The sequence below is a fragment of the Grammomys surdaster genome, unplaced genomic scaffold, assembly GCF_004785775.1.
Source record: "Grammomys surdaster isolate TR1022 unplaced genomic scaffold, NIH_TR_1.0 257, whole genome shotgun sequence".
Taxonomy (NCBI): domain Eukaryota; kingdom Metazoa; phylum Chordata; class Mammalia; order Rodentia; family Muridae; genus Grammomys; species Grammomys surdaster.
In genome coordinates this window covers 3,046,422-3,069,292 of record NW_021604698.1, presented here as the reverse complement: position 1 = coordinate 3,069,292, position 22,871 = coordinate 3,046,422, and the positions used below count along the sequence as shown (strand labels likewise).

The window sequence follows — 22,871 nt, the reverse complement described above, 5'->3', positions numbered from 1 at the left end:
ACTAAATATAGCTTAGATACAAAAAATTACATTTTAACCTTTATTTTTGTTTGCTCCTCAGTGCAATCAATTAGTTCGGCATAAACATTATTTCCAAAAAGTATCTGAAAGCATGATGTTTATGGTTTAGAGAAAGAAACAAATAAATAAACAAAAAGTAGAAAGAAAGGAAAAGTATTTTAACCAAAAAATAAAAAAATAAAAATCTATATGACACCTATCATGGGAGTTTAGGGATTGCTATGTCTTTCCATAAACACAAAATCCCATGAAATTTGACTTGTAAGACACAAACATTCTTTGTTCTAAATAAAAGCAAAAGTCCTTGGTTTAAGCCTTAAAGATTTTTAAATAACCAAAGAATCACAAGACCCAGAAATGTAATAAATTATTTCTGAAAACTGAGTATCTGGCCTTTGAAAATGGATTATCGGTATTATATGCATAATAGTTGTTTGGTTTTCCAAAGAATAGTTTTTGCTGGGCAGCAGGTGGTGTGCTTGCTGTAAGTGATTGGAAAGTTATATCAAATTCTGCATGCATCTTCAGTTCCTTTAACACAGCTGCTATTGAATTAAACACAATTCTTTGTCACCATATTAATATTTGACTGAAGAGATGTTCAAACCCTTTGTACTTGAAAATTCTATGGTGCAATCTTAAGGTAAGTGGGCTGTACTTATTTACAAACTTCCAACCTGATAAATATCATATCACTGTTGATATTCCCAGTGGTCTCATACATGGGAACAGGCAATTCAGCTTCATAAATACCACATGCATCTCCTAAAATGTCATTATCATCTTATAACTTTGAACCTGGGGATATATTCATACACATTCTGCTGTAAAATACCAAATGGTGCTTCATATATCAAACACAGACAGTGTTATTATTAAATACATTTAAACAATGAAGTAGAATCTAATTATTTGTTTATATAAATTCCCAAGAGAATCTTAAAATTAAGAGTAAGGTTTACATTACACATTATGTTAATTAGCTAATAGAAACTACTATTAAGAACTTGGAGTATTATCATTTTTCTTACACAGGCTAAATGAGGAAGTAGATGATGAAAAAGCAATTTAGGACAAAAGGAAATATTACAAACTGTTTCAAAAATGAGCTGTGTTTGGGAAGAATGCTGTGTGGATGCATTTACCATCTGAAGTTTGCATAAGTATCTGCTGGAGGGTATATATGTTCTACTCAAGAAGAAATTAGCACAGACATTCAGAAGCATGTGGGCATAGCATGGTAATATAGAGACATAAAAGATCATTTACGTTCATACCAAAACAATTCCTGTATTTTAAGCAGATATAAACTTTTCGATCCTCAAAACCAAGTGTTTACTTTGTTTGTTTCCCAATTTCATTCAATATATAGATTTATACATTTAAAAAAATACAGAATAGTTAGCAATCTACCTACTACCTACTACTGGAGTATCCCAGGGAGCCAGGAGAGTGCATCTCTCCTTCATTCTAACCAATTGCCACAAGAACTTGTCCACATTTTTTATTCAGGTTGACGATAAAAACTATTTGCTGAAAAGCCTGCAGTCTAGTGGAGAATAGCAATTTTGTATTTTATTTCCATACTTAGTCATATATAATTTTGAATATGGTTGTTACTTCTCCCAATCATAGAACATAAAATATAAATTTAAAACTGACATATTAAGCATTAAATATGTTTAAAACAACTTTTAAAGTATTTTTGATTTTAAAAGTACTTTTTAAAGTACTTTTTAAAATTTTTAAAGTATTTTTGATTTTTAAAGTACTTTATGATTTTTTATTTATTATTTTTTCATACAATATATCCATGGCCCACCCTCGTTTCACCCTTCTCCTCTGAGAACCACCCTCCTACCTTCTTCTCCAGATTTATTGATCTAACATTACCCTTCAGAAAAGAGCAATCTTCTCAGGGATATGAACAGAACATGGCATAAAAATATTCATTAAGAGCAGACACACGTCCTCATATCAAGAATAAACAGGACGATGCAGTAGAAGTAAAGGGTTCCAAAGACAAGTAAAAGACTCAGAATCACTTCCACTCCCATTGGTAGGAATCCCACAAAACTCCAAGCAAAATAGCAACAGCTTGTGTGCAGAAGACTGAATGAAAGCCCATTCAGGCTCCATGATTGCTACTTCAGTCTCTGTGGACCATGGTGTTTCCTAGAGTCCATTTCCCATCTGTCTCCTAAGGTATTTCCTCCTGCTTTTCCATGGAATTCGATGAGCTCTGACTAGTGTTTACCTGTGGGTCTCTGCATATTCTCTCATCAGCTTCCAAAGGAAGCTTCTGTGATGATGATTTGGCTAGTCACCAATGTATAAGTATCAAATAATATTATTAGGAATCATTTCATTTACTTATCTATCTTGCTATGTATTATTTATTTTGGGCAGTTGAGTTTGATTTTACCCTAGGTATCTGGGCCATTCAAACTTAGATTCTTGGCTATCCAAGCAGTGTCTGGCATTGGCTTATCATCAATTCCATATTCAACAGAAGGCAAATATCCAAAATATATAAAGAACTCAAAAAAAAATCTAGACAATAACAAACCAAACAATTCAAATAAAAATGGGGTCTAGATTTAAAGAGAAAAATTTCAACAGAGGAATCACAAAGGGCAAGAAACATTTGGGGAACTGTTAACATATTTATCCATTAGGTAAATCCAACCCAAAACTTTTTGAGATCCCATTACACAAATGTCAGAATGACTGAAATCAACAACACAAGTAACAGTTCATTCTGGCAAAAATGTGGAGCAAGAAGAACACTCCTCCATTGCTAGTTGAAGTGCAAACTTGTAGAACCACATGAAAATTAATATGGTTTTTCCTCAAGAAATTGGGAATCAATGTACCCCAAGACCCAGCTATACCATTCTTGAGCATATACATAAAATATGCTCCATCCTACCACAAGTAAATTTGTTCTACTCACAGTTACTTTATTCATAACAGTCAGAAACTAGAAACAACAACCTAGACGTTCTATAACTGAAGAATGGATACAGAAAGTGTGGTACATTTATACAATGGGTGATTACTCACCTGTTAGGAAAAAATGGAAAAAACTAGAAAAAATAATTCTGAGTGAGTAACCCAGACTACAAAAGACAAATATGATACATATATATGCATAATTGGATATTAGCTGTAAAGTAAAGAATAATTAGTCCAAAGACCCAGAGAGGCTGTGGACTTAGAAAGGTTCTATGGGGACACATGAATCTCCCTGTGAAAAAGAAATCTAATAGATTTTGTGAGTCGACTGAGGACAAAAACAGTAGAAATAATGTCTGGAAGAGAAAAAAAAATGAAAAAGAGAATAGGGAGAAATGAGTGGACTAAGAAGGCATTTAGAGGGCTTATGTTAAAGCCTAGTGCAGTGCACACTTCCTGAAGTCTGTTAGGGTGGTCCTAGCTTTTAGTAGTGGAGGATATGGAGCCTGAACCAGACATCTTCTGTAACCACTTAAGGCTTCCAGTGGTGTGACTGGGACCCCAACCATGGATTAAAACCTGTGATCCATAATGTATTTAGATACGAGATGTGCTGGTGTGTTTGTGGCTATGAGATATGGTAGAAATGACCAGCCAATGATTTGTCTAACTTGAGGCTCAAAGCATGACAGAAATAACACTTTATAAACCTGTTGCTATCAACATGATAGGGAATAATAGCAGGCCTAAAAGTTGTGGTAAGACTTTAGAAAAAAGTATGCACAAACAAATTATGCAGTCAGGGATTTTGAAATTAGCTGTGCAGACCAGAACCACAGCATAAAACACCTGTGTATTGTAGAGATATATAAATCCTCTAAACATGCTTTTAGACATGGTATGGAGTGAATTGCATTATACTTAGTTTGTATATCACTGAGTTGTTTCAGAGACTCTCAATAAGTGAACTGTCTTACAGAATGTCTAAGGCATTACATGAAGACTTTAGGAGTTAGAGTCAACATTGCTCTAGCAATGTTTCTAGGGAAAATCCAAATCTCTGCCTTTAGTTGGCCTGTTATATGCAAGCACATAGTTAATAGAGAAAACAGTACGATTTTCCAACAAATTCTTCCTTTCCTTCTTCATTCTTCCTCCTGGAGAATGGTCACACATACAATCAACATGGGCTGATTCATGGCTTAGAGTTCTGCCAAGATCTCCACTAAGAGGAGTTGCAATACCTTCTTTCAGGAACTAATTCAAGTTTTGTGAACCCAGAAGCCCACTCAGTCTATAATCTTCTAAAACAACCAAAGGTATAAATCCACTAGTATGCATAGAAGCAAACTTTCCTTTTGAGAAAATATATAATGTTCAATTTCAAATTTTAGTGTCCCCACTGATGTCTTTTGCATGAAAATGTCAACATACTTCAACAATAATTTCAAACTTACTGTTTAATGTCTTCAAAATCTTACGCTAAATTATTTTCCAAGACCAAATGGTCAGCTATGAAAATATACTATACATAAATAGCATTTACATAAATAACTGTACACAAGTAACTGAGCAGGTACTGTTTGTGTACTTAGCAATAAACACACACACACACACGCACACACCACTACCACCACCACCAACAACAACATCATCTATAGAAAAAGTTTTCATGAATTTGAATAAAAAAATGTTTTGACAAGAGGCAGATTAGGGAAAGCAAAAAATGAGGAAATAATGTAATTATTCTCTCAAAAAGTGAAAAAATTAAAAAAATTGAATCTTCACTGTATCTCTGTTTTATAGTCTACGAATGTCTTTCTTAACAATAAAAATTCATTTTTAGAAGTAAAATAAAATATGTCCTTAATGAATAGCTATTATACCATGCTGATAATTGCTGTGAATCACAGGTATAATACCTGAATAGGACTGTTTATTGCAAAGGACTATTGTTGAATCACCTTTGGAAGCTTATAAGGAGGCCTCTACTTACATGAAAGCTAATTCTCAGGGAGAACACTTACATGTCAGTCTGAGTAATAAGGATTTACTTATTACCAATGAATTGTTATGTCACTTGCCTACAACATTTGGGGAAAACCTTATTTGTCCTGGACAACCCTAACAAACAATTCAAAAGAGTGATTTTTATGTGCAGTGTAGGAATTTAGAACAGATTCTACTCCTCAAGATAGCATTTTTAGCCCCAGTGGAAAAATTTCATTTAGAGTCTGTATGTAAGTTTCCACACCAACTGTGTATATTACAATTAATTTTAGATTGCTAGTAGAATGATTCTTTATGCACTTTTAAACAGCCTGTTATTTTACCCTCCTTCTTCTAAATTTGCTTTACTTCTCCTCTCTAATATGCTAAGTACATACCAAGAATTGATTTTTATACTTAAGAAGAAGCTATAGTTTAAAAAGAGAGCCAGTGTGGTTTTGTGAGTGTTTGGAGGGAAGACGGAGTGGATAGAAATGATATAATCACAAAGTTAAAAGATATAATTTTAAAAGCATAGTTGGGAAATATAATTTGCTTGCTAGTTTAGAAATATTTACTAACAACATAAAACATGCTGAATGCTAGATGCTTTATATATTTTGAATGTTGTTGTTATATAAAGGAAAATCCCTGAATGTATGTTATTGAAATTTTACATTGCATTAAATTCAACTCATATTCTCTTCTACTTAAGTCTAACTTCTTGTGAAAACCTCTAATTTTTCCTCAAATGACAGAGTAGATTCAAGGTTTGTTTTTCTGGATCTGGTTTACTTCACTAAATATGATCATCTTTAATCTTACACATTTATATGTAATCTGCATGATTTCATTTTCCTTTACACTATAGTATGTATGTACCATGTATTCCTTATCTATCCATAAGCTGTAGAACATATAGGTTGTTTTAACCTTCTAGTTATTGGAACTGAAACAGAAGTAACTACCCTGAGAAAAGATTTGTGAAGTAGGATTTAGAGGTTTTGGGTATATTCCAAGGAATGGTACTGCAAGACTGGGACTATATGATAGCTTTATCTTTAGTTTGTGATAATTCTCTACACCAATTTTCCTAATGATTGGTCTAGTGTCCTATTTCTCAAAAAAGGAAATAAAGATTTCCTTTCCTTCATATCCTTTGCAGTTTTTGTTTTCTATTATTTTGTTGAGCTTTGAAATTTTGAAAAGGATACAATAAAATTTCAAAGAGGACAATGAATAATTTTGAGCTATTCTAAGAGTATATTTTTTATTAATCATTTTATTCATTTACATTTCAAATGATATCTTACTTCCTGGTTCCCTCCCCCTACAAACTCTTCATCCCATCCCCCCTGTCCCCACTCCCCTTTGTATCCAGACAGTGCTCCTCCAACCACTCACCTACTCCTGCCTCACTGCTCTAGCATCCCTCAACACTGGGGCATCAAGCCTCCACAGGACCAAGGGCCTCCCCTCCCATTGATGTCAGATGGGGTCATCCTCTGATACATATGTATTTGGAGTCAAGGTTTATTCCATGTTTACTCTTTGTTTGGTAGTTTAGTCCCTGGGAGCTCTGGGTGGTCCAGATAGTTGATGTTTTTCTTTTTATAGGGTTGAAATTCCCTTACGCTCCTTCAGTTCATGTCCTAGCTCTTCAATTGGGGCTCCTGGGCTCAGCTGGATATTTGGCTGTGTGCATCTGTATCTGTATTGGTCAAACTCTAGCATAGACTCTCAGAGGACCACTGCCAGGCTCCTGTCAGCAAGCCTTGGCATCAGTGATAATGTCTCGGTTTTGTGTCTGTAGATGGGATTGAACCCTAGGTGGGACAGTCTCTGGATGACTAATGGTGAAGTTCTATTCAGGAAGATAATTCCCTTTCAAAAGCCCACCTACACATATGAGTACATGATGAGTTAGTGTTTATATATATGCATGTTTTAGAAGTTGTCACTAAGATTCAGAGTAAGTTTGTTGTTGTTTGAAAACATTGAGAAAAATCGCAAAATGTTGAATTATAGAAGGTTTTTATGTAACACAGGTGAAATCTGAAGGTTTAACCTCTGCAGTACCCCTATTCTGGGTACCTTCAAAGTCAGACACTCATCTTGAATACAATGAAGACTTAAGGACAAACTGCTCATTGGATGAATAAATTTAGGTAATAATGTTCCTCCTAATTTTATCCTTTAATTTATTCTTATTCATAATATATACATAGAATACCTAATTTAAACTATGATGAATGCTTAAATTAGAATATAATTATGTGTTATTTTAGTTAACTGAAGAGACCCTATCTGATGACTCACATATGCAAAGATGAGATACACAAAATTAGGTTCTAACTGAGGAAAAAATTTGAACTGATCCAATTTCTTTGTATGTTTCTCCAGCTCACAGAAGTCAGATACCTCATTTTCTAGCTTCTCTTATTTTGTTACACTTTAGGTTTTTCAATTGTAGTATTAGAAAATATCTTGAGACATTCGTCCTTATAATAGTACTTTAAGTAAAATTTGAAGTAATAAAAATCTTAAGTGATGAAATAAATTTTATTGTTAAGTCTACTATGGTTAGATGCATAGATGAGGGCTCAGTATGTTTTCCAAATTCGAAATATCTTCTATTTTACGTGAGATTGACTGTTGAGGACAAGAAAACTAGTTAGGATATGTCAAAAAGATTCCATAGAGATCCTCTACAATATTTGATGCCTGAATCCTTAAAAACAATTAAATACTGAGAATCACTTTAAAAAGAAACTGAAGTTCAGCTGGGATCATCTCTTTCAAACATCTCTTTATTATCTTAGTATTGTCGATAAATAGAAGCATTCAGAAAATTTAAAACATGCCACGTAATTAGAATCAAACTATGTAGGTACCTTGTCATGTATTCTGTGGTTTTACATAACAGTGTTTTAGTGAGTCTAATCCTAATGGTCCTAAACAAAGATCAGCTCCAAGATTTTCAGTCTTTTCTCCTTGTCAATAGTCATCTGATTACTTTGTAAAATACATTACTAGTTTAAAGCTCTTAAAAAATTAATATTATTTTACATGAAAACACACAGTAGCTCAGTGACTGAAAAACTGATGCTGTGTGCTTCCTTTTCAATATTTACTGGCCAGCTCAGAAAGTAAGTAAAATACACAAGAAATGGAAACTTCATAATATTATTAGACATGGGTAAAATTCATGCATTTACTTACAGTAATTATAGAGTTATAAATAATGATAAAAATGTTTGGACAATATATTGATAAACCATTGAAATATACATTATGATTACATTATTAAAATAAAATGAAATGGAAGCTTTGTTTCACATTTCAAAAAAAATCCCTGACAAAATAGAATAGAACACTGCATGAATTCTGGTTCCCAGTAGATTTCCAAGTGTAAAATAATATGCTTTTTTATAGTGTTTCTTTAAAGTATATATTTGATAAGTGTGATCACTCTGTTCAAGAAGTATGCACTGTTATAAATTTTCCCTGAGAGTCAGAATACACTCTTAGAAAGGCACCATTTCTTGTCCTATATTCGTGTTGATATGTCCTTTTATTCATAGTCCTTGAGTATTTAACGTGAAGTGCATCTGATATGCATTAAATCATCAGCATCATAGAATTATTTCATAGTTATATACTGGGCTGCAATAATGCTTTGACCACACAATGGTTGCTATCTATACTCCCTTATTAAGAGTATTTATTACAAGATGGAGAAGCCAACAATACCATTTGCTCAGGGAATAACATCTTGTCTAAGAAACACATTGACAGTAAATTCACTGACATTTTATAATTATAACATACCTTTTTAATCCTACTCCCTAAGGTAGATCAAAGGAAAGAATACCAAGAAAGCAGGTAAAGTTTACCGACTGCTAATTCATTTAGTAGGATGTTTAAATCAAGAATTTAAAATGAAAATTTAATTAACTGACTGAATTTAGCCAAGTCCTACCATATCTACTCCTGTATTTCAGCAATCCTTAAAGTTCATAAATATTTTCTAAAACTGACATAATGAAACAATATTTAGATGAACTGGATACTGCTTTGGCCATCTGTCTTCTATATTGTATGTGTAGCTCTTCTTTAGCCAGCTTGTATTTTCATAATTAGCCCTTTAATCTGCATACCAAATGATCAGTGGTGAGTGCCAGTTGGACTGGGACAAGAATTACTAGCATATGTACGGTACCTCAGGTTATTATTGTCAAACCACTAAAAAGTATGTCTGCAACTCATGTATATAAATACACTCCGGATTCATTATAGTATATAATAACAAGATCTTTTATTCAAGTCAGAATCACTGCGTACAAATGTTACTAAGCTATATTAAGTCATTCTGAACGTAGCTGTCACTGCAGAAGGCTGTTTGAGAACAATAACAGCAGAACTAGAAGATTCAGTACCACAGAGGGCGATCCCGGGAATGAGGATGATGGCTAGTGACCAGATTCATTAGAGTGTACTCATAGTTTTCATATTATGTATGCACACACTTTCTTTACATCATGTATCTAATGTGCTATCTATCTCAGTGATGTGGTATAGTAACTGTTTGGATGTACTTTGTAGAGTTATTATCATATAGAAAACGCTGGATTCTCATACAGTAAAGTGTGACTTTTGAAGTGATAATCACCTTATTTCTATCTCATAAGTGCTCAAATGGCATTAATGTGTCGTTGACACTGCCACATTTATTTGATTTATAATATAGTCTATGGACAACTTAAATAACCAAATGAAATAACATGATATATACTTTTAACTGACTATGCTTTGGCCAAGACTGTATGGAATGAAAAAAAAAAAACATAAACTTTAATTTTTCTGTTATCCTAATCAGCAGCACTTATCAATTACAAAGTGATAGGAAATGTAGCATTTTCAACCCTGGGACAAAATCTGCAGTTGAATCCAAACTGTATCTATTTACAATTTATATTTCCACTTTATTCAACTGCCCTCAGGCCTATCCACCCATACATTGTACTCTTAGGAGAATGATAGTTCTTCCAAACTACTTCCCATTCCCACACTCTCTTTTTATTTCATCTTTCAGAAAATTAAGAACCATGAATATCCTACATCAGTTTCCGTCTTTATGGCATTTATCATAATATTTTCACTAAAGTAATTATTTCTTTTTCCTTTTTCTTATACCTAAAGGGACATCTCAGAATACCACATGGGGCTGGTCATGCAGTATGACTCAAAAATCATTGTTAAGTTAAAATAAATAGCACGAGTCATAAAATATACTGGTGAAAATTCCTTAAACTTGTTTTTCTTACCATCCATATTTAAATTATTCTTACTGCGAAGACAATACACTAACTCTTGTTTATTTTGTTCCAAGGCAATTACTGGTCACAAGTTGTATGAATTATACAGTGTTTGGAAATTTTCTCAACTTCGGTATTCACACAAGTTAAACATGAATGTCACTGTTTTGAATCAAGCAGGAATAGTTTTATGTATCCTGAGACACTTGATTCTTATAATTGTAATAATATTTCCAGATTGGTTTTCCTGTTGTAAGGAAAGTGTAAGAGAACAATTTAATACATACTGGTTTCCTGATTTTCCCCCCAAGCATTTTCTTACATTCTCAAGTTCTGAAATACTATGTGGTTTACTAACTATTTTTTTTATAGAATTTTATTTGGGATTATACTATACTATAGTTAATCATTTGTCTCTTCTTTTCCCCCTTGAAAATCCTCCATGTACCCCTCATTGCTTTTCTTCAAATCTATGATATATCTTTTCTCTAATTGTTATTGCATTAACAGCCCTTTTCATTCACATATTGTAAGCAAAATATAGAATATATTGAGTATATATTTAACTAAACACTAGAATATGAATGGGTGTTGAATAAATGATATATAAAAATTATTGATTTTATAAATGATATATAAAAAGAAATTTTTGAGATATGTACTAATTTTTAATAACAATAAGAATAAAAAGGTAAGCAAATTTCTAGGTAAGCAAGAATTTAATTTCCCAATTGAACGATGTATGTTTAAAAATATAATATTTCTGGGTGATTTACTTTCAAATAAAATATAAATTTTCCCTTTCTTCATGAACTATAAACTAAATTCTAGATTAATATATTCTCAATTTTTTTGCCAAGTATTAACCTTCTGAAACTACTTTATATCCTTTAATTTAAATGACTGTTAAATTACCTTAAAGACAGTTGATCACATTAATAGCCAACAAATATTTAATATAAATATTACAATCAAATTGCTGTATCTGTGACTCTTAGATTAGTTATAATTTTATTTTCTTAGGACCATTAGTTATTTTATGTATAAGCAATACTATATATTTAACTGCTTATTCTTTTCTTTAATATGTCTTTTATTTATAATGTAATATAATTTTATCAGTTATTTCTTCCCATTTCTCCCTCTAAACCTACCCATATATTCATTCTTGCTTACTTCCAACTCTTTGGCTTTTTTCCCCACTGATATTTGTTACACATATTATGCATACATACACATAAATTTCTAAACAGACCTTGCACAGCTTGTCTAATATTACTTCTGTACATATGTTTTCTGGATTGATTATTTGGTACTAGATAATCAATTGTTATGTTCTTCATGGGGAAGGCCATTTTTCTCCTCTTAGCATCTCTTTCTTGTCTATAATGTTTGTTTATTGTTTAGGCCTTGTCTGTTTTCCTCCACCCACTCTAGTATAACTATTGTTGTCATCATTTTCAGCTCATGTTTAGGAAGTCACAAAAGTTTATGGGTGTAGCTTCTTGGTATGATAAACATAAAGGGCAAAAATACCCTCTTCATTATCCTTTAAGTGTAAAATTTTGTAAAGATTGTTCCATGTAGTACTTTTAAATTATTCTTACCAGAAATTAAAATACTGAAAGAAGAGCCGGGTGGTCAAGTGAGTTAGGGAACAAAATTATAATTTCTACACATTTTCATAGCACAAATTGATATATCTCCTAGCAGTGTAACAAAGTAATTTGTTTAAAATAAATCTTTTTATCTTTTTAACAGGATTTATATAATACTAGGACCATGAAATGTTTCCTGTGTTACTGTCCAAAATGAAAAACATGATTGCTCAGATCCCATCTTGATTGACACCCCTAACAAGATGCTGAGGTTTAAAAGCAACAAATGCTCTGAGTGCAATATTTCAATAGTAGAGAAGACACCATGTAAAAGTAGAAAAATCACACAAGTTTAAGAGCTGAACAAATAAACCCTGTCTTGTGTTCAGCATGATGCTACTAGTGGACTCAGAGACAGTGCTGAATGTGTTTCCATGTGATTTTAACCCAGGGACAAGGGACCCAGGGGCCTATCTCAGTATAGCAATATCTTATTCATCATTGGTTGATGCTCCTTTTGACAGAGTATTAAAAAAAAGAGCATTTTAAAAAACGGAATAGAGAAACTTCTTACGATCAGGATTTGGCATTCAGTTCTGATGAGCAGAATTCACCACAAACGCGATATGAATGTAGCTCCTGGGTCTTTGTTGTACCCATCCTAAACCTCTTCTTAGAATATATGATAAATCAGATACTCTAAGATTGTCTGACATCACAAATATTTAATGTAGCAGGGAAAACTGCAGTGTGTTTTTCACAGGAAAATATTTCTTTCTATGTTTTAACATAGTTTCTAGAAATATGGTATATATATAATGAGATATTGTCTTAATGATATAAACTGAAGAAAAAGACATAGAGGTGCCTTAAGTTACCTGATCATTGCTTTATTCTTGTATTTACTACTCATTTTTTGTTATCCAGAATTTTATTTATTTTTGAATATTGACCGTGATGCACTTTATCTGAAAAACTTAAAGGAAAGACAAACATGATGTTTCAACAAATGTATACACATCAAATCATGGATTGCAAACTTTTATATTTCTCCCTAGATTTTATTTTGTCTGTAAACAGTTGCTTGTAGTTTAAAAAGAAACACTTAGTTTAGAAGTTCTATCTTAGTGACTCCAATATTGTTAGTGTCTCTTACTTAATTCTAATTACTTGCCTTCTCTCTTTCCTAAATATGCTCATTTGTATACAATCCTGAAATTTCCTTTTAAATTTCAGAGACCTTTCATTTTACTATGGCTTTATAGTATGTACAACAATATTTAGTATACATTTTAATTGACTTACAATATAACAAAGATAAATGACCTACATCAGCTTCAGAGTGGCATATAAATGTCAAATTGATAGCTCCAAGATTAAGAATCAATAAATGTTATATACAAAATTTACTCCAGATGCCTTTTTCTTGTTTTCTTTTAGATCCAAAGCAGTGACCAGTTATTAGAAGTCTAGTTGCACAATAAAATAGCAATGATAATCCTGGCCCTTCAGGTTTTAAAGGTCAAAAAATAAACAACATTGGAAAAATAAAGCATTTTTAAAAACGTTCACAAGCTACTGTTTCCTAATAAATAGCTGTTTTGCTCTTTTGATGGATGTTAAGAAGGTAACAGACTTGCACATAGTTCTAGCCAGCTAACGGAGCACCCTACTAGATAAAGTGCTTTTGACAGGCAATGTACTGCTCTGTTTATAAATCAATACTTTTCCTTAATTTTGTAATTTCCAGTTTGTTCTCAGTAGACAAATATGTATTTGACTTTGCAGCATCAAATGTTTTCCCTTCTGAATGTTCTTTGCTATCAAAGTTCATCAAGTTGTTCACCAAATACATCTTGTCATCTGAAAATTCTCTTTAGAATAATTTCAATTGGGATAGAATTATATTGATTTCAGCATTTATTCTATATGGAAATTGGAATTTTTAGCATAATGCATCTTGCCAAATGTCCTTCAAAGAAAGATACTAAAGTAACAATTTCCTCAAAATAAACCTTAGGAACTGATCTGATACAAGTTGAAAAAATAGAAGAGTTGTATATTCTTGATCAACTAAATACTAAATGATATTGCAATTATCAGATGTGTTATATTTTCCACATAAATTACTTAAATGTACTAATATATGCATTTGTATTAAAACTCTGTGTTTCCTTATATTTAAATATTTTGGTGATTACAAATATCTTTGAAAATATGAAAGTTTCATGTAACTAGAAATGAAATTATTTATATTATTAGGCTTCATCTTGAAGTTTTATTAAGAAAAGATATTCTTATCAAGGCTGGAGGAAGCATGCTATTTTATGCAGTGTTCTCTTTATATCTTTGGGAGGCCTGGTCTTTCTGAAGGGAAACTGAGGAACTGTGGTCATGTCAGGGATGGATTTTGTGAAAGAAGAATGAATAAAGAAAGAAATTAAGTTACAACTAAAAAGAATAATCACTTTTATTCTATTGCTCCAAGAAAAAGCTTACCACAAAACTCTCACACAATGTTTATAAAATTTTTGTTACTTTTTTTGTAGTTTTTAGAAGAGTTTTATTATCCCTGTAAAATATGTTCTATTTTACATTTTTGAAAATTATTGATCACATTGATTAAAAATAGGAGTGGAGAGAAATAATATATTTTCATAGTATGACCCTCTCAATTTCAATTGTTCCTATAATTATTATCAGCTCAATTAGTCCCTTGACAGCAGTTCTATCCATTTGAATTATAGAAAATTCACATCAAAACCCCTCAAATTTTTTTAAAAATTCATATTTTCATGAAAACTTTTGGTGCAGTTTAAAATATATGCTTTCTTCATCTTACCATTGATTTTTTTTATATGCCTACTGTCTTTACTGATTTGGTAACCAGACAGATACTGGCAATGCCACATGTATTGATAAATGTTAAAAATTACTAGCTCTACATTGTGAAAATGATCTAGCTAACAGGAAAATAGTAAGATTTTTCCCTTTATATCATTAAAATTCCTCTGTATAATTTCAAACCTAGTTATAATAAATACTTTTGTTAGACATAACAAATGTAAGACAAAATGATTCATTATCAATTTAGGAAGGTTTCATAGAAACATTTTTGTTTTGTTTTGTTTTTAGATTCCAGTCTGAAATTACTTCTTTGTTATAGCCTAATATTTAGGTTTCTGCTTGAGATTATTTCTTTGTTCTAGCCCCAGATTTAGATTCCTACCTGAAATTGCTTCTTTGTTCCAGCCTAATGTCAGATTCCTGCCTGAAGCCTTCTTCATTGCCCTTGGGCAATATCATATTCCCAGCAAGCAGCCCATTTCCTTGTCCTTGGCCCATGTCAGATTCTTGCCAAGCAGCCCCAAAGGCTCTCTGCCTCTCCCTCTTTTTTATTTCATTAACAAGACTGAGCATGCCGGGTGGTGGTGGCGCACACCTTTAATCCCAGCACTTGGGAGGTAGAGGCATGTGGATTTCTGAGTTCAAGAGTTCAAGGCTAGCCTGGTCTACAGAGTGAGTTCCAGGACAGCCAGGGCTACACAGAGAAACCCTGTCTCGAAAAACAAAAAACAAAAAACAAAACAAAAAAAAAGACTGAGCCTGTCTTAAGGTGTCTGACAAGAATGCCTTCCTTGCCCATCATGGAATATGCATTATCAAAAGCAATGCATTTATGTCTTAGGTTGGGAAGGCTCTGTGCAGAATCTTACCCGTCCTTGGCTTGCCAGCCTATTAATTTAATAACTCTGTCTGGGGGTCCATTTTTCAGGTTCAAAACACGTACTTGGCTGCCAACATGTTGATGTTGTTGAAGAAAAGCTTTAACACAATGGGCGGAATTAAAGTATTCCCAGGACAAAAAGGGCTAGCATGATCAAGCTACATATGCCATTTTTGAAGCTTGACCAAAATAGAAATACTGACCTCTGACCATGGGTAATTTTATCTACAGTATCTACTGCATCTACACCATTTCTTCCTTTCCATCACTACCCCCAAACCTTTCCACATACTACTGCTCTAATTCAAGCTGATGGCCTTAGTTTTCTTCACTAATCGTTATTGCATGTATGTATATATACATATACATACATATATCCCTGTATATAACATGCTCAGTTAATATAATGTTACTTGTTTGTATGTTTCCAGGACTGACTCTTTGGTACAGAAATACCAACTGGTGTGCTCTTTCTGGGAAGAATAACTTTTCTTTTTCCAGGTTGGCTTACTTGGCAGTATTCTTTTAATAGTGCTGAGGCCACATGGGCTTTTCCCTATTCACTCTGTCAAACCCACTGGTAGTGTCCTCATTCAGCTCACATTTTGTCAATCATGATGGTAATATTTTAATGGCTGAAACTTCTGATACTGCAGGGGACAATAGACTCACAGCAAACTCTCTGATGCTCTGGTATTCCAGTCTTTCTACCATATCTCCTGCAATGTTCCCTCACCCTTAGGTACAGAGTATTTTCTAAAATGTATCCATTTATACTGGGTTCTGCAGCTCTATATTTTGATTGGTTGTGATTTTCTGAGGTAATAATTTCTGTTGCAAAGAGAAATTTTCTTAACAAGAGGTAACGAGTACATAATCTGTGAGTATTAGGCCAAATGTTTATAGACTGCCATCAGGGATTATGCCGACTTATTAAATTATTGTTTGTAGATATTTCTCCAGTATCCATGACTTCACTATCACTAAGTAGCTAGTTATGTGACCAATAACAGACTTATTTTCTCATTTTGAGCAGGTCTTAAGTAAACCTACGTAGAGATATTTTAGTATCACCACGATATGAGGGATACTATTTCAATGTTAGTGTTGTCATGTTGGTTATTGATATAGGTCCCTTCCACAGGCTTCATAGCTTTATATGACTGTTGCTTGACTTTGTAAGATTGAATACTACTTTCTGCCGCCATGAAAACTAATCCTCAAGGAGGAGTAGTTTAGGTGCAACTCAAGAGTATCTAGGCCTGGTTTGTGAAGTGAATGGTGTCTTCAGCGATAAATATTTACCTTCACTTTCTACAGTGTTTTTAAAAGCAAAATGTAACAGGCCGTAATTTTTAAAGTCTTACGAAAGCCTTCATCAATGACTCAAAAAGGGACTATTTCAGAAACATCAGTTCATATAACTTTGAAAAATCATACATTCATAATTATACATGTAATTTCCTGTATTATAGTTAATTTTTAGGTACATTGTCACTTACTTAACTGAAAATGTAAAACAGGACCATTACCAGGAAGGGTGGAGGAGTTTTGAAACAACAGAGAGGGTAAGCAGAAGGATATAAGAGATCTGACTGGGGAAAGTGACAATATAGAGCATTCTTGGGAGGGAGCAAAAGTTAAGTACAGAAGAAAGTAGAAAGAGGGGAAAGGGTGATCGCAGAATACAAAGAATCTCATTAGAGAAAATGAGAAAATGTGCTTCTTTAGGAATATGGGAGGGAGTTAAATACAGAAAGAGCAATTCAGATAAATAATAATAAGGATGTCTGAAAAAAAAAACAAAACGAAAAACTATGCTCAATTATTTTGGTCATTTTTGTCTCTTTAAAAATTGCCGACCTGAGTGAGCACCCACCTGGCCTGCAGCTCCAGGAAGTGTCTCCAGTGTTTCTTCCTTCTCCTCTTTTCCCTCCACGGACACATCACCTTCTGGATCATGTGGGCTCCCTGGGGCTAACAAGCCAACAGGTCCAAGATGCAGAAGAATCCAAGCAGGCCAACGGAACCCAACAATGCTACGCATGGTGCTAGAGACTCTAAAGGCCAGGGAGAAGCACCAGGGCACATCAGTCATAGCCATCAAGGTCTATATCCAACATAAGTACCCAACAGTGGACACTTCCCGCTTCAAGTACCTGTTGAAGCAGGCTCTGGAAACTGATGTGCGTCGAGGCCTCCTCACCAGGTCTGCCAACTCCAAGGCCAAGGTTGCCACTGGCAGCTTCAAACTAGTTCCCAACCCCAAGAAAAAGAAATCCTGTGCCCAGAAAGCCCGCAGGGGAGCAGCAGGTGCCAAGGAGACAGGCCCCAAGAAATCTGGATTGCTGAAGAAAGACCAAGTCAGCAAGGCCAAGACAGAGAAAGCGGCTCTAAAACCGGGGCAGAAGAGGGAGGCTTATCCCTGCCCATCAGTTACGCTGGAGCTGGCACCCAAGAAAGCCAAGGCAAAACCAGGAGAGGTCAGAAAGGCCCCTCTAAAACGAGGCAAAGCTGCCGGGGGGCCCTCTCAGCACCAGCAGAGGCCAGAATGTCAAACACAGTGCCATCAGGTAAGGAGCAGATGCCCACAGGAGAACCAAAGACGTGTGTGAGAAATCAAAGCCCTCGGCCAGCAAGGTTGGTAGGCACCTGTTGCCTGCTGAGTCTCAAGTCTTTCCAGGCTTGTGTGGGACTCTGGGAAGTAAGCTTGTGCTTTTGTGCTTGTGAAGTGAGTGCTCTGCTGGCTGAGCCATCTCCCCAACACCGGGCTTGCTTTCTTACAGGCCCAAAATAGTGTTGCTTCCCTCGCCAATAGGAAGATGGCAGCCATGTCCCACACTGAGACAATTGTTCAGGGAGTTAAGACAGTACAGAAGACCAAAGCGCCCACTCCTTCCCAGGACATGGGACACAAAACACAACCCACACCTAGGGTCAGGAAGACAGACTCCTGAGAACCCCAGAAGACCTGAGTTATCCCCCAAGACTTCATCCAAGGCTCCCAGCAAGAAGGCTGAGGCTAGTAGCTAGGGCCAGGGCTGCGTAGATGGCGACTCTGAAGCTTTAATTCTCTAACAAAGCATCATAATGTTTAATCATAATTTATTTATCAATAAAGACTTGTCTTTGTATACACACACACACACACACACACACACACACACACAAGTTGCCTGAGGTTCTTTTCCTTAAGTAAACCACCCAGATTCATACAGGATCTATCAATTTGAATCATATAGGGAAAGCACATTTAGTTTCCATCATTTGTTGCTACATGTATGTCCTGGTTGTTCTAATACTTGAAATCATGAGTCTAAGTACTCTTACAGAGACTTTACAGTGCAAGAAAGTATACTGAAAAGTACACTTTCTCCAGAAAGTGAAAAGAAAGTAGACAAAACACCAGTAAGTCTGTCAGAAGACATATGCTGAAGACCCATTACTTCCAAATTGGTTACATATTGCAATTCATTTAATCTATACCAGGAGGCCACTAGTTCATAGTTTTGCTGCTCATTTTTATAATTGACTGATAATATAAATTTGCATGATTTAATTTTATCTGGTGCTCTGCCTTTGAAAATCAAAAACGTATTGTCTTGGCAAAATAATATATAACATTATTAGTTTAAAATATTCATGGTATATTCATTTCAGAAAAAAATACAAAAACAAAATGCTAAATGTAAAGAGAATATAGTATTCATACAACCATTTATTTTACCTATTTTGGTAGTGCACATTCAAAATTTCAGCATGCAGGTGTAAAAACAGACTGACTTTAAATTCAAGGTTAAGCAAGTTTTCCAAAGATTAAAGCCATTTTGAGATACACAATGAAATTTTATATACACACACACACACACACACACACACATATATATGTTCTTATTTTTAATAACAAATATAAAACCATTAAAGTACTTTATCCAGTTTTTCTCTCTCTGGTGCAGTACCTCTCTGGCCATTTTTAGCATAATTATAAGACATTATTTAATGTTGTGAACAGATTGTAACTTGTACAGTTATCAAGTAAAAATTAAGAACCAGTGGACACTCTGGGTTATTTTAATCATTAGCAGAGAAAAGGATGATAATTATTGCCTTCTTCCTCTAGACAAATAACTTTTTCCTTTTAGAATCCAAATTTCTTATACAGTGCTTGAAAGTTATTTGATATATAATAACACATCCTGTAGTATTATTTTGCCACATACCTTTGATAGACCATAATTTCTTCCACATCTAATTTCTAGGATCTGGAAATATTAGAAAAAAAATGAAAACAATGATTCAAGTATTGCTTATACTTTGCAACAGCTTCCAAACCCAAAACTGCTCTGAGTGGTAACAGGGTTTGTTTAAATTGTGGATGTCATTTTCATAAATGTTGTACAGTCTTAAGTTCTGTTAATCCAAAGTAAGGAACATGTTTATCTTTCCTTTGTAAACTAGTGATATTCCCTTTATCATGCTACATAGTATACCCTCTACATTTCTTTCCATTTTTTACCCTTGATAAAATACCACTCTCAGCTGAATTTTCTCTATTGTCCCTGTCCTTTTTGTGCTCTTGTTCAGATTCTACTTCTTATATTCTGAGTGTCAGAGTTCTCAGGGACACTCTTGACAGCTGCAAATTGAACTGCACTCATCTCAAAATGTTTTAATGAATTATTTATAATGTAATTCAAATCATTTATCTAAAACATAATGCAGTTATATGATCCCACCATCTGAAGTATTTCTGTGAACTTTCAAAGTCTTTATTTCAGAGATGAACAACTTCTGTAAGATAGTAAACCTTGGATAGGACACTAATCTACCTGTCTGTTAGTGCCCATCCCCTTATGTACACGGAATTTCATCAGGAAAACTGGTAATGTATGAATCCACAAAAATATGCTATCATTTTCTACAAAAGTCATTGAATTCCTTATCAATATTATATATTTCTGGCAATATATCTTTATCATACAGATTTTCCTTTTATCTTAGTCTCTCTCTTTGAGACTTAAATGGTGCATCAACAGGACAACATCTATGTTTCTATCTTTGGTAGTATAGTGGTCTGGAGTTACCTCTTTGGTTATTTAACTCTCCATATTGCCCTAGAATACATTAATGAGCTTTGTAAATATAGTGTCTAGATAAATTTAATAAGAGGTACCAATGCACTAACTTGTTTCTGGGTACTTGGATGTATATGGGAATCACAATCAATTAACGTATATGGTACATTATCATATATGTAGATGCTCATATTACTACTTAACTCACTCATCCTCATTTGTGTATAAACACACACATACAATATTTTATTATCCTAAAATGTTCTGTGTTATACATGCTCTAAGGGAGATATCCACATTTACAAAGATCATACAAACTTCAGTTAAAAATTTTCAAGCTCTTTGGGCTTCCTATGTCCACTGCTGTAGTCATAGGTAAGGTCACACACATTTACACTTAGGAAGCCCCTTATGCTAAGTCTCTGGCCTGTGCATGAGATGTGCCCTAACCCCCAAGCCCTGTCAGCTGCAGATGTCCATTTAATCTCATGGCAATCTACTCATCACTTCCATCTCTCCCAAATCTGACATTGAACAAGGCACATTGCCTTCCGTATCCCCTCTTCCATCCTGTTCCCACTATCTGTCTGAGTCATACTATTTTATTCGTGTTCTAAGTGATATTCCACCGAAACAGTACTATTGGATCTTAAGGTAGAAATGTTTATTACCAGTTTTCTGAGAAACCATCAAATATATTTCAAAAGTGGTTGTACAAATTTGCCCTCCCAACAGCAGTGGAGGAGTGTTCCCCATTCTTCACACCCTCACCTCCACATGTGCTATCACTTGAGTTTTTAATCTTAGTCATTTCTAGGGGTTTAAGACGAATTCTCAGAGTTCCTTTGATTTGTATTTTCCCCATGACTAAGGACACGGAATATTTCTTTATTTACTTCTTGGCGATTCTAGATTCCACTGTTGGGAATTCTGTTTCGCTCTGTACTCCTTTTTAGGTTGGGATACTTGATTTGCTGGTGTCTAACTTCTTGGTTATTTATAACTTTTAGATATTAGCCCTCTATCAGATATAAGGTTGGTGAAGATCCTTTCCAACTCTGTAGGTTACTGTTTTGTCCTATTGACCTTTGTCCTTTGCCTTAAAGAAGCTTTTCTTTTTCATGAAGTTCAATTTATCAATTGGTGCTCTTAGAATCTGAGCCATTCGTGTTTTCTTCAGAAACTTGTCTCCAGTATCAATGAGTTCAAGGCTATCTCAAAATTTCTGTTCTATTAGCTTTCGTGTATCCATTTTTATGTTGAGGTCTTTGATTCACTTGTTCTCAAATTTTGTCCATGGTGATAAATATGGAACTCTTTGTATTATTATACATGTAGACATCCAGTTGGACTAGCACCGATTGTTGAAGATGCTTTCTTTTCTCCATTGTATAGTTTTTCCTTGTTTGTCAAAAATCAAGTGTCTCTCTCTCTCTCTCTCTCTCTCTCTCTCTCTCTCTCTCTCTCTCTCTCTCTCTCTCTCTCTGTGTGTGTGTGTGTGTGTGTGTGTGTGTGTGTTTTAGTGTCTTCAATTTGGTTCCATTGGTCAACCTGTCTGGCCCTATACGAATACCATGTAGTAATTATTACTATCCCTCTGTATTAGAGCTTTAGGTCAGGTATAGTAATACATCCAGAAGTTCTTTTATTGTTTAGGATTATTTTAATTGACCTTAGTGTTTTGTTTTGCTTATGAAGTTGAGAATTGCTTTGTCAAGGTCCATAAGGAATTATGTTGGAATTTTGATGGGAATTGTATTGAATCTGTAAATTGTTTTGGGTATGATGACCATTTTTTTCTGTTTACCCTACTGCTCAATGAACAAGGAAGATCTTTGCATTTTCTGATATCTTCCCCAGTGTCTTTCTTCAGAGACTCAACATTCTTGTCACATAGGTCATTCACTTGCTTTTTGAGAGTTATGCCAATGTTTTCTATTATTCATGGGTATTACAAAGGGTCTTGTTACCCTAATTTCATTCTTGGCCCAGTTATCATTTGTATAATGACGGTTACTGGTTTCCTTGAGTTAATTTTGGATCCATCCACTTTACTGAACGTGATTATCAGCTGTGGGAGTTCTCTGGCAAACTTTTTGAGATAACTATGCATACTATCATTTCATCAAGAAGTGAAGCTATTTTGACTCCCTCTTTTCCAATTTTCTCTTGATAATCCCCTTTA

At 34.2% G+C, this 22,871-nt stretch overlaps 1 pseudogene; it reads left to right on the top strand.

The window, feature by feature from the left end:
* The first annotated feature begins 16,155 nt into the window (after positions 1–16,155).
* LOC114627739 lies at positions 16,156–18,644 on the top strand (annotated as a pseudogene).
* Positions 18,645–22,871: the final 4,227 nt, after the last annotated feature.